The sequence below is a fragment of the Myotis davidii genome, unplaced genomic scaffold (genome assembly GCF_000327345.1).
Source record: "Myotis davidii unplaced genomic scaffold, ASM32734v1 scaffold2147, whole genome shotgun sequence".
Classification (NCBI taxonomy): Eukaryota; Metazoa; Chordata; class Mammalia; order Chiroptera; family Vespertilionidae; genus Myotis; species Myotis davidii.
The window spans coordinates 16263-33036 of NW_006297892.1; the positions used below are offsets into that span (position 1 = coordinate 16263).

The 16774-nt window shown below is 48.1% G+C and overlaps 1 long non-coding RNA gene across 1 annotated transcript in view; it reads right to left on the reverse strand.

Annotated features, from left to right (window-relative positions):
* Nucleotides 1–9534, reverse strand: part of LOC107184665 — a 12029-nt gene extending 2495 nt beyond the window's left edge. Inside the window, exon 1 of the long non-coding RNA XR_001515560.1 lies at nt 9393–9534. This is a non-coding gene — a long non-coding RNA (uncharacterized LOC107184665). The remainder of the gene's footprint in view (nt 1–9392) is intronic.
* Nucleotides 9535–16774: the final 7240 nt, after the last annotated feature.

Sequence of the window (16774 nt, forward strand, 5' to 3'; positions counted from 1 at the left end):
CTCTCTCTCTCTCTCTCTCTCTCTCTCTCTCTCTCTCTCTCTATCTCTCTCTCTCTCTCTCTTCCTTTCTGGATCTGTTATCCATGGCCAAAACCAAAGTGGGCATGGGTCAGTCAAGTAAAAGCCACTAGGGCGACTGCCGCTAGAAGAAGTCTCCCATGGAAGGATGAAATGGTGCTGGGTCGGCCTAGAGCGATAGGGCCTGCCAGTCACAAGTCAAAGCCCTGCCATTGACTAAATGAGTGCTTGGGTCCCTGCCCAGCTCCGAAGATCAAAGAGGCAATTCTCCCTCCAGCCCGGGATTCTCACCTGTTCTTACGTGAGTAAGAGCCACAGCGGAGGTTCTGGGAGCGAATCTCTCCATGGTGTGTAGACCACCTCATTAGCATTTTAACAACACATGTAATTTAATTCTGACCCATCCAGGGGATGCATACAAGGGTTGGTCACCCAGCATCCCAGGTCCTCACAGTTGTCTTAGACAGCTGGGAGAGAAACTGAGACACAGTTCCAAAAACAGCACATTTCTGACCCACCGCATATGTCCACTCCCCTGGCCCAGATCCCAAACAGGTCAAATTGGAGAATCATCTGCCTTTTTCTTCTGCTTTCTATCTCAGTCAGGTCAAATAGTGTCCACCCATGACCGCTGCCTCCGTGGTCCAGGATCACTAAGCTTAAAATACTAACCCTCCAGTGGTACAGGTCTTTATAGTAGGGGTCCTGGGAAAAATTATATCCCAGCGGACAAATTTTCTGGGTTCCAGTCCAAAATTTTCATATCAGATGGTGCAATGGCCAGAAATGTCTCCATAAGTCAGTCAACCCTCTTCACGTCGAATGGTGAGTAGCCACAGATTCTGTCTCTGTTCTGTCTCTTGTATGATTTTGGAGGCTGACAGCTCTAGGCAAGAGTTAAGAAAGGAAGAGCCAGCTAACTGTTTTCCATCCCTGTAGAAGTTTTTAGCCTTGCAGAGACTTAAGCATTACGACCAAACATAGCTGTTCAGTTATCCCACTAATTAGTAGGTAACTTGCCTCTCGCCTTCATTGTGATTCTATAAAATGGTCGCACGCTCTCGGGAGCATTCTTAAAAGTCTAATTTTCACCAGATTTTATTTCCCAGTCCATTTGAAATTTGGAAAGGTGAGTCATTTCTCATAAATTAAGGAATGTGTCTTGGACTTTCTCTACTGGGGATGGCAAACCTTTTGAGCTCGGCTTGTCAGCATTTTGAAAAACCCTAACTTAACTCTGGTGCCATGTCACATAGAAATTTTTTGATATTTGCAACCATAGTAAAACAAAGATTTATATTTTTGATATTTATTTTATGTATTTAAATGCCATTTAACAAAGAAAAACCAATCAAAAAAATGAATTTGCGTGTCACCTCTGACACGTGTGTCATAGGCTCGCCCATCACTGTTCTATACCTCTGTAGAGGGAAAGGCTAGTTCAAGGGGAGGCACCCCACCCGACTTTGGGTGGCCCTTGGCCGGAGCCCCAACTCTTTATGGATGCTATAGAATAGCCCTGAGACAGTTTTCTTTGGAAAATGGCAAAAATGACACAAGGGGAATGCGAGGCAATCAGCTAAGCCACATGGCCAAAATTGTCCATTGGAAAACGCTAAGGTCCTGGGGAGGGCCAGTCCCAAACCCGGACGAGAGACATTGCTTTTAATCGAGTGCTTTGCGGAGTATCTGTGGATTGTGTGTACTTGTAAATATTGTGTATGGGAGTGTTTATAGTAACGTTTCATGTTCATGTTTGAATTTGCCTGTTTAAAGATAGGAAATGTCCCAATTTTCCGGGGCTCAGCTGCTGTGGACAGGAGGAACACGTGGCAGGGCTTGAATCTTGAGAGTCTCTTTGCTGTGATGTACCTTAGTTACTGATTGCCGGCTTGGTTTGCTCTTCGCCGTCTTTATGAAGACAGAAAACTCTCTGTCTCTGCTCCGAGTAGGCTTTGTGTCACTCAGAGCCCACGGTTGTTCTGCTAGGTTAACATTTTAAGATTCTGAAGCTAATTTGAAAGTGTAAATTTGTGAAGGTTGCATATATGTTAACCCAGGGAAGTTTAAATAAAGACCACCAGCTAAAGTTGTGATTGTCTTCCCCACCTGGGGAGAAGCAGGAAAATGAAAAAGAGCCCTTTTAATCAGAAACTAAGCGGCTTTTGGTTCCAAAGGGGGCGGCCCTTAGAAAAGGGGGGGGGGGATTGGTAAAGCCCCACCCAGCATCACGCCCACTAAAACATCCTGTAGGCAGCATTGGCAGTAAGGGGGAACCGGTGGTCAAAGCCTGCCTGTGACGTCACAACCCCCCGCCCCCCCCCAGGCCCTGCCTAGGCGGGAACTAAAGTTAACTATGAGGCAAGGGGATGGACAGTCAATAGGCGTGTCCTCCCAGCATTTTCTCTGACATTCGAAGTATATCATATAAAAATTTAATGGCCAGATTGAAAATAATTAATTCTGTGGTCAAGACCAAATCTTTAATGTTAACAACTGGTTTAAGTTTTAAAAATATTTAAATTGGGTATATTTGACAGCTTTTCCAAATGTACTATTTTGAGAATTTAACTGAGAGACAGCTTTGTGACATCTCAAGGGCCCTGAGGTGACACAAAGATCTACTCTCCTATTTGAAGAATTTAACTGAAAGACAGATTTTGTGCAACAAGATTTATTTTCTCTCCCTAAAAAGAAATATCTTTGAACTAAATTAGACCAATGCAATATACTTGAAGTTGCATGAGGAAACTCTGCCAAATAAATTTAATAGCAATGTTCTATTTAAATACATATACTTTGAATGTCATAAAGGTTTTAGTCTACTTCAGAAAAAAACTTACACAGATTCAAAGCCAAGATCAAACAGGAAACTTTCAGTCAGGGAAGGAGAGCAAGCGTGCTAATTCTCTGTGTTTGCCAGTGACATTCTGGGGTTTTACATTTCTCTTATTAGGATTTATAAGTTCGTTTCAATGCTTTAATGTGCCATCTGCAGTAAACCATGTGCCACATGTTACATACAAATAGTTTGTTGTACTAGAAGGTAGTTGTCTCATAATATTATGAAACAAAGGTTTTATCAATTGCATTTTAAACAAATCTAGAACCATGCCACTTTTGGATTTTGTCATTGGACAGCCATTGCCTTACTGTGGTGCATTTAAGTCTTTAGAAAACCCATGGAAAGGACTCTGACTTACTCTAAATCGCAGGCTTCTAAGCAGGTCATAGTTGAACTAAAAGGTATTTTAAAACTTTAGGAGATTGCGGCACCTCTTTCTCATAAAAACTACGAAGGTGCCTTTGTAATTCCCTGCAAAATCAACTAGCATGTCCCTCTCCCAGAAGGGGAGCAACCAAGTTGGTTGTCCAGTTTAAAGGAAGATGATATTTTTTAAGTTTGAAAATAAAACAGTAGAAATTAAGGGTCAGTAGAAACTAAAAGTTAAGCAAGTGAGCAGGAAGTTTCAACTATAAAATCAGGCAGAGGATAAATCCTTTAATGATGGGGAGGCATACAATGGGTGGGGGCCGGAGTTGTTTATGCTTTACTTGGATCACTGGATATTGGCCAAACCAGGGTTCCAAGTGCCGTAGAACTCTCTTAAGTCCTCATCCTAGAGTAGACCCCTCGGAAATTCAGGTCAGCGGGCACTCTAATCCACCCAGTTCAGTGGATGATTCAAACATTACAGTCGTTCAGGTCCTTTTTAATTACAGACAAAGGACCTGGACCATAACACGGGGTATACACGCTTCCACGGGAGGCCAGTGGATGGCCTCTGCGTGAGCTCGGGTCATCACCGCGGTGGTCAGTACGACTAGTCCACCCGGCCACCTTGTTCGCGGTCGTATGTGGGCAAGGAACCCCTCACTCCTAATTTGAGAGTGGGGACTCCCTTCAGCCTTGGCCAGGTGGGGGACGCCTCACGGGCAGGGACACCTTTCCTAAGCCTGGAATGTTCACTCAGGCCCTTTTTCTGTGCACTTCTTTTTTTCCTAACCTTTTTTCAAAGGACCTGGAATATTCACCAGGCCCTTTTCTTTCTAAAGCACAGCGGATACAGGACCTGGAATGTTCACTCAGGCCCTTTTAAACATCCTTGTGCACATCTTTTTCTTTCAGATAGGAAGTGTGTTTTCTACACTACAAAAAGACAGTCCATTAGGCTGTATCCTCAAGAATTGGGATAAGTTTGACCCACAGACCTTAAGAAGAAAGTGCCTGATTTTTTTCCGCACTCAGCTTTGGCCTCAATACCGACTAGCAAACGGGGAGAGTTGGCCTTCAGAGGGAAGCCTCAAGTATAACACCATCCTACAATTAGATCTTTTCTGTAGAAAAAATAGGAAATGGTCAGAAGTCCCATATGTCCAAACTTTCTTTAACCTAAGGGACAGGCCAGATTTATATTAAAAATGTAAAGTAAAATCCCTCACTCCTGGCAATAACAACTCAAAGTCCACAGAGGGAGAAGGCGGGCCGCCCAGGGCTGAGCCAACCTCAGCTTGCCCCAAGACTGATGAAAGATCTGGCCATACTTTAGCTCAGATCCCCTTTTCACCTCAGGACATGAGACAAATTAAAAGTGACCTAGGAAAGTTCTCAGAAGACCCTGACAGATATATTGAAGTCTTCCAAAACCTCATTCAAGTATTTGATCTCTCATATAGCAACATCATGCTCATATTAAACCTGACCCTCTCAGACATTGAAAAGCAAAATATACTAGAAAAAGCAAGAGACTTTGGGAATGACCATTTTCTTAGTTATGCTGGGGGAATAGAGGACTCTGAGGAAAGAAACAGGGATTTCTTAACAGGACAAGAGGCAGTTCCCCCTGTGGTCCCTCAGTGGAACCCTGAAACAGATGGAAGATAAAGCACTGCCAGTTTTGTATTATAGAAGGCCTCAGACATAGTAAAATAAAGCCTGTCAACTACTCTCAGTTAACTAACCACCATTAAGGGGCTGACAAAAACACCTCCGCTTTTCTAGAAAGGCTCAGGAAGGCATTGGCCAAGCAGACCCACATTACCCCAGATTCAGCATTGGGACAACTACTTTTAAAGAACAAATCTATCACCCAGATGTCTGGAGAAAATTGCAGAAATGGGCTATGAGTCCCGAGAATACGTTAGAAAATCTCCTGAAGATTGCCACCTCTGTGATCTATGATAGAGAGTAACTTGTAACTTCACTTTTTGTTGGAGCCCCTGGGCACAACCAAATGTGCTGGGCACCAGGACAGATACCACAGATTCCTTCATTATCATGTTAATTGATCCTGCACCCACCTAAGTATGTGTCCATCATTTTACTTTTTATCCAATCCCAGGGGTTTCACTGCTTTGCTTTTATCCCCCTCCTTAATCTATCACCAATGAATTTCATGTAACCCACCTACTCCCTCCTTTGATTCAAATGTATAAATACAAAGGTAACCCCGCCATTCTCCGGAGCATTATCTCAATTCCTTGAGGTTCTGCTTCCCGGCATATGTCGACAGTTTGGCTCAAATAAACTCACAAAAATCCTTTACAGGTTTCAATGGTTTTTTTACGTTAACAAGGCTAAGGCTACAAAAATAGAGAAAATCATAGTAGCCATGCTTCGGGAAAACAGAAGCCCCCAGTCAGAGTACTGAGGTGAACCGTCAGTCTGATCATTTGTTACGGCTGTAACCAGGTTGGACATATGCACCAGAATTGTCCCAAGGGGCATAGTGGACCCCCGGAGTCCTGTCCTGTCTGCAAGGAAACCACTGGAAGTTGGACTGCCCCTGGGGACAGAGGCTCCTTGTGTCAGGGCTGGCGACCCAACTGGCCCAGTAGGACTGATGGGGCCCAGGGTCGTCCAACCCGGTTCCTCAAGGACTGTCATTATTTCCACCCAGAAGCCTGGGTAAGCCTGGCAGTGAGGGGCAAGGAAATTAATTTCCTCCCCGATGCTGGAGCCACCTTCTTTGTACACCTCCCAAACTCTGGTAAATCATTCTCAGAGGCTGTAGCCATTACGGGCATGTCTGGGAAGCCAGGAAAGAGATCTTTTCTCAGCCTTTAGGGCACAGCTGGGGTAAGTTGATCCTTTCCCATGCCTTCCTGATCCTGCAAAAAGCCTCATACACATCAGAAAGTATCCTCTCAACACTGAGGCTCCAGAAGGACTCAATATTCTAATAGGCCATCTATTTTTGAGCCCAAGGTTTTTTGAAACCTTGTCATAGTCCTTATAATACCCATCTTAGGGGTACAAGAGCCTAATAGAGTGGGAGGACTAAGTTCAGGACTTAATAATGCAGTGATTCCTCTCCAACCAAGTGTCCCGAAATCTTATGCTTTACTTGCCCAGACTCCAGAGGACACACAGTGGTTTATAGGACTAAGTCTCAAGGATGCCTTTTTCTATATGCTCCTGTTTCCTAACTCACATTCCCTCTTTGTCCTTAAAAGATTCCAATAATCAAAGCCGTCAGCTAACATAGACAACACTGCCCCAGATCTTTCGGGAATAGCCCTCATTTATCTGGGCAGGCCTTTGAACAACTCAAAAAGCCCTTTTACAGGCACTGTCTTTAAGTCTCCCAGCAGGTCGGCAGCATCGACACCTAGATCTGTCTGTCCCCAGTGAGCCCTGAATGCCAGCACAGGGCATTGAAGCTGAATTGCCATCAGCTAAATCACCAGATTTCTCCTCATGTGAGCCTCTAAAGGACCTGAAACTTCTCTTTCAAACGGATCCTGGGAAGACAATGAATGTCAGATAAGTAACATACTCTGCTATTTCTAAAAAATCAGTATTTTAATCTTTTTTAACAGTTCTTATTCTGTCTTTTTATAAGTGTCATCTAAACCCTAGGCTGGTACCTGGAGGAGACTTTCTCTGTCCTTACCGGGACCCAGAAACACCACAAGATACTCCTATTATAGCCACTTTCAGTAACCCTGGTACAGTAAATTTCTTAAGTCATAGAGACTCCCCAAATCCCTAACTATTAAGTATATTATAAGCAGCCCAATTCAGAATAAAATGTGTTAAATCTTGGTCTATAGGACAAACTATGCTACTACTACCACCAATCAAAACCAATTCCTCAGGCCTTGATTTATACTTTTATAATCTTTAATCATTGCTCATTATGTTTCATATCCTCCCATTTAAAAGTCCTAAAGCTCCAAATGGTCCTCTGCATGAAACTGCAGACGAAGGCCGCTACATCCACCATCCGTGGACCCTTGGACCATCCACTTCCGATGGGACCCTGACTGCTGCATCCTAATGAGGACCCTTTGCCGCAGAAGCAGCCAGACAGATCGGTGTCCATTGTCCCCAACAGAAGTTGGGGTTTCATAATCAGAGGGGGGACTGAAACAGGAATTTTAGGGGTAATATAGGATAGGTTTAGGAAATACTAGAAATTTTGGAAATTAGGGGAACCCTGGAGGAAGCACAGGGCTGCAGAACAACAGAAAGTATATTTCCATACAATGAGGAAGCTGAAAACAGCAAAAGGTCTATATCTACAAAATAAAGAGAAGGTAGCCCTTCATTCAGAGGCAGAAGAAGAAAGCCAAAAGGGAACAGGAAAACAATGAGGAAGGAGGGTGGGGGGGACCTCACATGTCCCATGGAAGGTTCAACCTTTGAGCCCAGGAGTTACTATAGTAACCAGTCTAAGGGAATAGTGACCAATCAGAGGGGCTATCAAAGCACCCAGTATCTACAGCCTTTATAAGCCATGGGAGAAAGGAACTCAGGGGGACCCTGTTCTCACTCCCTACCTGGGAGTCCATTCTGTGGGACTCTTTCTCTCTCCCAATGTGGGAGTCTGAACTTGTTCTTCAATAAACCTCCACCTTTACTACACCACTTTCTGTCCGTGGATTCATTCTTCAATTCTGGCGGACAAAGAATCCGGGTTCCAGTCCAAAAATTCTGTATCACTGTCACTTGTAGCCTTAGATGGACCAGCACTGGTGGTTTCAGTGCTTGTCTGGAAAGGAGCCAGAATGCTCAGTGACATCTGTCCTAACTCAAGATGGATACGTGGCTACATGTTTGCCAGGTGACCTGCCATTCCTGGACTAGACAATGTCTCCATGAAGAAAGTTCCAGAAGGAACCCAGAAAAAGTTCTCAGAATAGTTGGCAGACCCTGGGACACCTAGAGTTCTGCCCCTCCACCTGGAATGACTTGGGAGAGGGGCTCATGGAGGAGGGCATGTGAGGTGAGCTCCATCAGGAAAAGGTGGTGTTAGGTGGAGAAAAAAATGATGTTCAATAGGGGAAGGGATCACCAGGCAGCCTGAGGGGGAGGCAGTGGAGGGCCTTCCTGGCCAAGGAAGTGCTTTCTTCTCCACCTGCTGGTGGTTCTGGGCTGCGGAGGACCCTGTTGGCACCAGTTCTTTCTCATTCTGAGTTTACCACTTCCTTGGGCATCATGGGAGTCTCTAAACACCAGGCGAGCTCACAGGCCAGCAGCGGGGCACTTGCTGGGGCAGAGGCTCAGCCTTGAGCACCAAAGGCTCCAGCCAGAGCCAGGGCATTGCCCCCTGGTGTGCAGCTGCCACAATTCAAGGGCCCTCTGCCCACATCTGTGGAAGAATGAAAAGGAACAGGCATTCTGCCCAACAGCTCAAGATGGCACAGAGGGCACCACAGCTCACTGTAGCGGAAAGGGGCCTGGGCAGGAGCCACCTCACAGGGTTGGAGACCTAGGACTGGGATGAGGTGTCTTTGCTGGGCCTATAGAGGTATTGGGCAGAGCCACATCCCCTTAAACCCACATAGTGTTCATTCTATGCCTCAATGTCAGACTAAAGTATTATGGAAAAATGACTCCTCTAAAAATTAATTGGAAATCAGTAAACTTGTCTAGTGGGTCTCTTTAAAACAAAGATTTGGATTTGAAGCTGAGAGCAAAGATGTTTATCCATGTCCAATGGGCAGGTGGTACCAGGATGAACTTTGACCCTGGGCCTGGGAATGCCTGGGCTGTTTCTCCTCCACCACCTTCCTTTGAAGAAATCAGGGGTGGAGAGAGCCAAGCGAGAAGTTGAAATTGCATTCCCACCTGAGGCTTCCTCACAATGGCATCTGGGGTCCGGGTGGGTGTCCTATCCCACTCACACACCCTCCCCCAGCCCAGAAGGCAAATCTCCCAGTGAGCAAAGGAAGCAGAGTGAGGGGCAGAAGAATGGTCCTTTTTACCCACTATGCTGCCCTCTCACACCCACACCCACACCCACACCCCCCAGGCTCTATGTAGCTCTGTCTTCCTCAACACCAGTATATTAGAGCACCCCAAACGGGTAGGGTGACGTTCGCTGGACACAGAGAAAACAAAAAGAGAGGCTGGAACTGACACTCACCATTGCTTCCTTGAGGACTCAGGGTCTCCAGGCAAATGAGCGCTTCCTTGGCCCACAGGCAGGGGCTATTTATGCTGCCCTGCAACCTGGGCCACGCGGTGTTGGTCTTTTAAGAACTCCTTTGGACAACTTTCTTCCTTGTTGACTCACTCACACTCACTCCCACTGGGTTCTGGAAACTTGCCACTACACACATGTCACCTTAGAGTTTACAGAGCACCCTCAGTCCATGACCTCATCTGCACCTCACTGATCCCTGTGCGTTCAGCGGCATCATCAGTGTCTGGGTTTTACAGATTTCCACGATCTGAATTCCTGAGAAGACCAAAGCCAGGGAAGCAGAGTGAGGGGCAGATGAGGAAGCAAGTTGCACAATAACCTACAACTATTGCAAAAGCATATGCATTTGCGTATTTCAAGAGCAGGGCTTGCTGAACCAACTTCTCTCTGTCCTTCACCACAACACTACAGCCCAGATAGTGGGAAAGAGCTGGGAGCTTCTTGGCATTTCTGGGCAGGGGTGGAGGAGCTGGAGGGGTTGCAGAGGCTGCAGCATTCTGTGAGGACAGTGGCTGGGGGGAGGGCACCCGCCTTCACCTCAACATTACTGCCCAGATAGTGGGAAAGAGCTGGGAGCTTCTTGGCATTTCTGGGGAGGGGTGGAGGAGCGAGAGGGGTTGCAGAGGCTGCAGCATTTTGTGAGGACAGTAGCTGGGGAGCTGCCACCTGCAGGGGTCACTCCTTAGCTTCCTGGTCTAGATCTCAGAGAGACCTCACTTGCTTTCTATGGGATGGAATCCCTACATCCTTGCCTTTATCTCTCCACTTCCTTAGCTGGTGTTTCCTCTGTGTATTGCTCTAGGAAGCAGTTTGGACCCCTGAGCTGCAGATACAATATTGCGGCATCCCCCAGGAAACTGACTTCCAGTGGCCATGGGGCAGTTGCCTGCCCTACTGCTGTTGCTGTCGTCTCTGCTCCCTTCTAGATCCATGTGGCTTCATCTCTTACATCAAGCCTTTGCCTAGGTCCACACACCAGCTGCCTATGCCCGCAATGCTCTCCTTTGGCCACTCCATTGGTGGTGCTGACAGCTCCTGGGTGTTGTTGCTGCTGTGGCATCTCCTTGTGTGTTGTAGAGGCTCTAATGCCAGTTTCCTCAGCTGGTAGGAGAGGGTTTTGTTTCCCATAATGCAAGTTTTTGAAGGAGGATCCCATAGTAGAGCCACTTGTGCCCCAAATGCTAAAACTCTTTCATTATTAACATCCTCATTTTAAGATGCTCGTGTGCCTCCCAGAGATCTGGATCAGCATGGAGGCTGAACTAAACTGAACCATTGCTCTCCACTCCCCACAGAGCCTACCTGACAAGTCGTATCCTGTTAGCTAGACAAAATCCTATTTACGGTGACTTTTTTTTCAGTAGCCCTATCTGTTTTCTGTTTGCAACTTAGCTTCTATTAATTGCTACCTCCTAACCTATTAAGTACTCCCTCTCAATGCCCTGGCATCCCCCTATAACACAGACTAGTGTTTCCTTCATCTAACTGCACATTACCACAGGATCTAATTTTATTTATGGTGCAACCCAGACACTCCTGTTACAATGATAACCTTTGCCTTCCTCAGTTACACCACCACAGGCTGAGAAGAGTCAGATCTCAAATGACGATGACAATGGCTTCCATGCAGATGACCATGAACCTCCCTGTGTGAAAGATGAGGTCTAGGAAGATCACCCGGTTTCTTGGGTGGCTGGGCACTGAGGCTATGCTGCAGCCTCAGCATTACCTGCAGCCCCTCATGGACTTCAGTAGCTGCACTTTTGTCAGAGCTGAGCTGCAGCCTTGATTGGTTTCCCAGGTGCTTGCCCACATCATTGCTGAAACTGCAGCTCAGCAGACCCGTTACCTTTCTTATCAGTGCTAGACTGTAGGGCAAGCATATCAAACTCATGGCCTGCGGGCTGCAGGCCTCTTTAAATAAGTAAACCAGGTATGTAACATGTTGGCTGTGAGTTTGACATGCTTGCTATAGGGCAGCAATTGTCAAACAGTGCACTGCAAGAACTTTTACAACATGTAATACCTGACTATTGAGTCAGGGGCACTGACCTCTTTTCCCTCAGATTGTCATATAAGCAAATGAGAGCAGCTGGGATTCCGGGATAACTGCAGAGTAGCTGGAAGCTGTGTCACCTACTTCCAGCGTCAGACCAGATTTACAGCTAAATTACAGAGCAATCCACTTGAAAAACAAATTATAGCTGAGCTGAAATAGTAGAACCAAGGAGCACAGGAAATGCCAGGTAGAGACTGGTAAGAGGGATGGAGATGCCGAAGGGTAGATCCCCCTCAGGCAGGGACAGCTGAGAAGCCTCAGGGACAGCACAGCTGCAAAACTCCCTCCCATTTCGGCCCATACTTCTGGTGAGATGGTGCAGGAGAGCCGAAATGTCGGTCTGTCCAGCTGGGTTAGGAGCTGAACATAGTTGCGAATTTTAGCCCTGCCCTGCTGAGACTGTTATATTGTAAATCACCGAGTCAACATGGGACGCCTTAATAAGCCAAGTTAATTTGGAGTCTTTTATTATGCTAGCACTAGCAGGCTCAGAGCAGAATCTCTCTGTTAATTTCTGAGCCCCACATGGAGGAAGTCTTCCCTATTTATACTTTTTCCAGCTCTTTGTCTTCCAAATTTGGAATGAGACTTCTGGACCTTCTGAGAAAGAAGTCCTGTTTGTAGTGAAAGGGCCATGAGACCATATCTCAAAGCCTGGCCTGGCTCCAGCACTGACAACTCTGTCTGGGACATAGTTTATGGCCTCTCTTGAATGGGAGCAGTCTTATTTTTCCTTATTATTTAAGCAAGCAAGTGGTTACAGAAGCCAAAACAGCAGGGTTAACATTTCAAACAGCAGTTTTTACCCAAGGTGGAGGTTGCTATGCTTCAAGACCAGACGCATGGAGAAATCTGAGGGCTGTGCAAGGCTGATTTTCAGCCCCTCCTTCTTGGTCTGGTGGTGCAAGTGAAACAGAATTTTTGAACTGGAACCCGGATTCTTTGTCCGCTAGAGCTGAAGAATGAATCCCCGGACAGAGAGTAGTGCTAGGTCCAAGGGAAGCTCAGGAGTGGCTGCATGCCACCCTAAGGCAGATGGTGACTGAGATAATGGACCCTCCCTGGAATTCCTAACAGGCTGAGCAGGACAGGGAGGAGAGCAGAAGGGCCGCCTTCGCAGGGCTCCTGGCAGCAGACGAGGGACAGTGCTAGTCTGGGAACTGTGGCCCCTCCCTCCCACCAGGGGCTCACCAAACACCTGTATAAAAAGAAGTGCCCCCTCCCTGTTGACTCGAATTCACTGGCCCGCCTTTGGGGCTCATGAGTCTCGCCTGGGGATGCAGATTAAACCTTCTCTTTTCCCTTATCTGACCGGCTTGATTCTCTTTGTTTTCCTGCGTCACGAACTTTACATTTGGTGCCTTGAAATCCGGGTGGCGCGAGCACCCCATTCGGACATCCCTCCACTGCTCGGGGTGACCTCCTCTCCCTCCTCATGGCTCAGGAGCCCCGCTTCTTTCCTGGCTTGGCAGCTTCCTCCACTTAGCAGCTTTCTTTCTCGGTTTGGCAGCTTAGCGGTAAGTCCCGCCCCATGTCGATCCGATCCCTGAGGTCACCTTCCCACACTTCTGTCTGTAAAGCGCGGCAGCGTCAGAGATTGCCCCGTTCTCTGGACCCTTCCAGGAAGGGCTCCTCCAGACCAGGGGAGGTAGTGGAGACATCCCCATTTCCCCCGGTTCCTCCGTCCGTCTGTAGCCCTGGCCAAACCGCTGGGACGCTGGCCCTTTGGTCCCGGCTACTGACCTCAGATATCGAGCATGGGGAATCGAAATTCCAAACCTGATCCGAGCACACCTCTAGGGTGCCTGCCCGCCAACCTAGCTAAAAACTAGGCCTGTCCCAGGATCTGCATCCTAAACGCCTCGTTTATTTCTGTAACATAGCACGACCTCAGTATGAATTAGACAACGGGTCCAGATGGCCCAAAAACGGGACCTTTGACTTTACCATCCTTACTGACCTCAGTAATTTCTGCCAACGAACCAGGAAATATGCCCAAGCCTCTCTCTCTGTCTGGGTCCCTGTCCCTTCCCCCAGAGCCCCTTCCACCTCACCCTTGCTCCCTCTCCTCCTCCCTCCGCTACCCCCCTCTGGCAACGCCTTCTCCTCTACCCACTGACGTTCCCCCTCTTCCACCCTGGGCTGCACCGCTGCAGGAGCCTGAAGTTCAACTCCCCAGGCGACCCCACCCTCTCCCACCCCCTCGGCCACTGCAGGAGCCAGAAACTCAAGTAGCCAGGCAACTGCTCCCCCACCCTTGCCTGCTTCCCCAGTCAGTAAACACAGGGGTTCGCAGGCTCCTCCTCCCCTCTGTCCTCCTCCCCTACACGGGAGGTTGCAGCATCTGAGGATTGAAAAGCGGCTGGGGTCCTTCTCTGCCAACTCCACCGCATTCATCAAGGAATTCTGATACCTATCCCAGGCCTGCCCAGGATCATTCATCTCCACCTCTCCCGCTCCGCCCCCCACCTCCCCTAACAACCCTGCCATAGAAACCTGAACCCCATGCTGTACCCTTTGAGAACTCTTAACGCCCTCCTTCCCCTGTGTGCTCCACCGAATCTCCAGCAATTGAATTCACAGGTGGCTGGCCAGTTCCCTTTGCGAGAGATTGCAGGGGAAGGATATTATCCGAATAGCCATTCTCTCTCACTTTCTGATCTTCCTCAAATTAAAAAACGCCTTGGTTATTTCTCTTCAGATCCTCTTAACAAGCAGTCACCTTCTCCCCTACCCCTGAGAGCCCAAATCCTGAGAACTTGAGCTCCAAAACAGCCTTTCCTCTCTAACACTCATTCTCAGGCCACCCACAGACTGCCTTCCTCAACAGCCTCTTCTATTTCTGCATCCATCCTCAGGTTTCTTTTTCCACTGACCTGACCACCTTTACTCCCCGGACATGCGCTGCAAACTTCCACAAACCCCTCAAGAAGATCTCGTTAATCTGACCTTTAAGGTCTTTAATAATAGAGATGAGGAGACCCAAATCCAAAATCAAAGGTGAGATCAGGCCAAGGCTGAGGCCCGTTAGGAGGCCTTTCAGCTCCTAGCCACCGCTCTCAGGAACCCCAAACGAAGTGCCGGTCCTCCAACTGCGGTTAAGTCAGGGGCTAAGCCTCTTCCAGGCCCATGCCTCAAAAGCAGCAAGGAAAGACACTGAGCTAAGTCCTGCTCAAACCCGAGACCCCTGCCTGGGCCCTGCCCAAGGTGCGGAAGGGAAAGGCCACTGGAAATCAGACTGTAGTCTGGCCCTCCGGGTCAGGCCTCAGCCAGTCCAGGATGGCGACTGTCATCGGGTCCAGGATGGATCCGGTTTGGAGCTCCCAGACCTCCTGGGACTGTCCACTGAAGAAGCTGCCCAGGCCCCGACGGCCCCACAGACTTACATCACCAGGACAGAGCCTCGGGTAACGACTGTGGTGGCAGGTAAGCCGATCTCCTTTTTTAAATGACACTAGGGTTAGTTATTCTGCCTTCTCCGAATTCGACCCTTGTCCACTCCTCAGTCTCTATTATGGGGGTTGAAGGATTAGTCTCACAGCCATTAGCCACCTCACTCTACACTGCATCTTACTAAATCCCTCATTCACTGTTTTCTCGTTCTGCCTGGGTGCCCAGCCAGGGCTGCCATGTGTCCCCTTATGGGGCCCAGTTATACCAGACCACAGTCGCCTACCTCAGCTTCGCTCTCTCACCCCACAGGGCCGTGCCATTCCTGGGACTGTGGACATCTTATCTCCTTATCTCCTCCATGACTGTCCCCTCCTCTGAACAAGAAATGTTCTCCTTCCTCAGGCTCACTGGGTATTCTCCCCTCCGGGTTCACAACTGTAGTCTTCTTGCAAAGCTCCTCTATGACATGACATGGCGAAGGGACCCCCTCACTAAGCCCATAAATCCCAAGGCCAACATTCTCTTTCCTTTAATGCTCTGAAAACTACTCTGACCTTGGTGCCTCCCCCTGCCCCCCCCCCCGCTTCACCCCTCCCAAAGGAAACTTCCTGGACTGCACAGGTTTACTCAACAGTCCAGCTATTGTCAGAAACTGAGATTACTATCTCTAGGAAAAAATGCGGCAACTTTAAAATCCAAACTGCTAGAGGCCTGCTCCCTCCTCTGCCTGCCTTTTCTCCAGCCTCATATCCAGGTCCTTGGCTTCCACTGCTTCTTTCTGTCCCTTTCTCTTTTCCCGTGGATAGCAGCGCATTGTAACATTTAATCCCACCTTCACTGCAATACCTACCTCTCTCAGGCTCACCAAATGTCTCCCCACCATCCCTGAAGAAGATTCAGCGGCACCATCCAGGACCTGATGACACATCATTCCTCACAGGCTCTTACCTGGCAAAAGACCCTCCAATTTTTACTCCAGGGGAAGCTCAGGTTTTCGAATTCCTTTTATGTGTCTCGTCTCCTCACTATAATCCTCCTACAAGCAGCTAACAATGAATGCACCAATGAATGTTTTTAATATTTTCAGGAGAAACGGACATGGAATGACAAAGAAGTCATCAATTCTACTATAATTGTCTTTATCAAAAACCTATATTAATCCCGACCTATCCCTCCCTCACTAAAGGACACTGTCTCTCGCCCTGCAGAACCTGGACCTACTCCTTTGCCCACCCTCATCAACACAACTTTCCATCTACTCTCTAACATCCATCTCTACTCTCTACATCCTGCTGGATTTGTCTGTCACTGGTTCGAACCCTCATCATAGCCACTCAATCCCAACCTATTGGACCATCTAACTAAACTCTCTAGAAATTTGCAGCTCCTGGCCGGACCTCCTGCCCATGGCCCTGACCAGGATCGGGGCTATACCAAGGAGCTCCACCTTCTTAAGCCCTTTTGAACTATATGGGAGACCCTTCTTACTCAACCACTGTCTCCCTACTGACCCTCCTCCCCTGGGTACTTAGCTTCCATATCTGTCCTTATAAGGCAGCTGCTCCAAGAACATGCAGACAGGTTTCTGCCCAAGCCAGAACCGACCAACCAGTGCTCCCGAGGACCAGCCCTTCACCCTGGTGACTCCGTCCTCCTTACGAATCTACATCCAAAAGCCTTGGAGCCTAGGTGGACGGGACCTCACACTGTAATCCTTACAACCCCCACCATGGCCAAGCTGCTTGGCGATCGGTCATGGCACCACCTCTCCAGACTCAAGAGGACCCCAGAGCAGCATGACTTCTATAAATGTGAGGTGTTGGGCCCCACTAAGGTCCGCCTTAATTGCCCTCCCCCTCTTCCTTCTCCT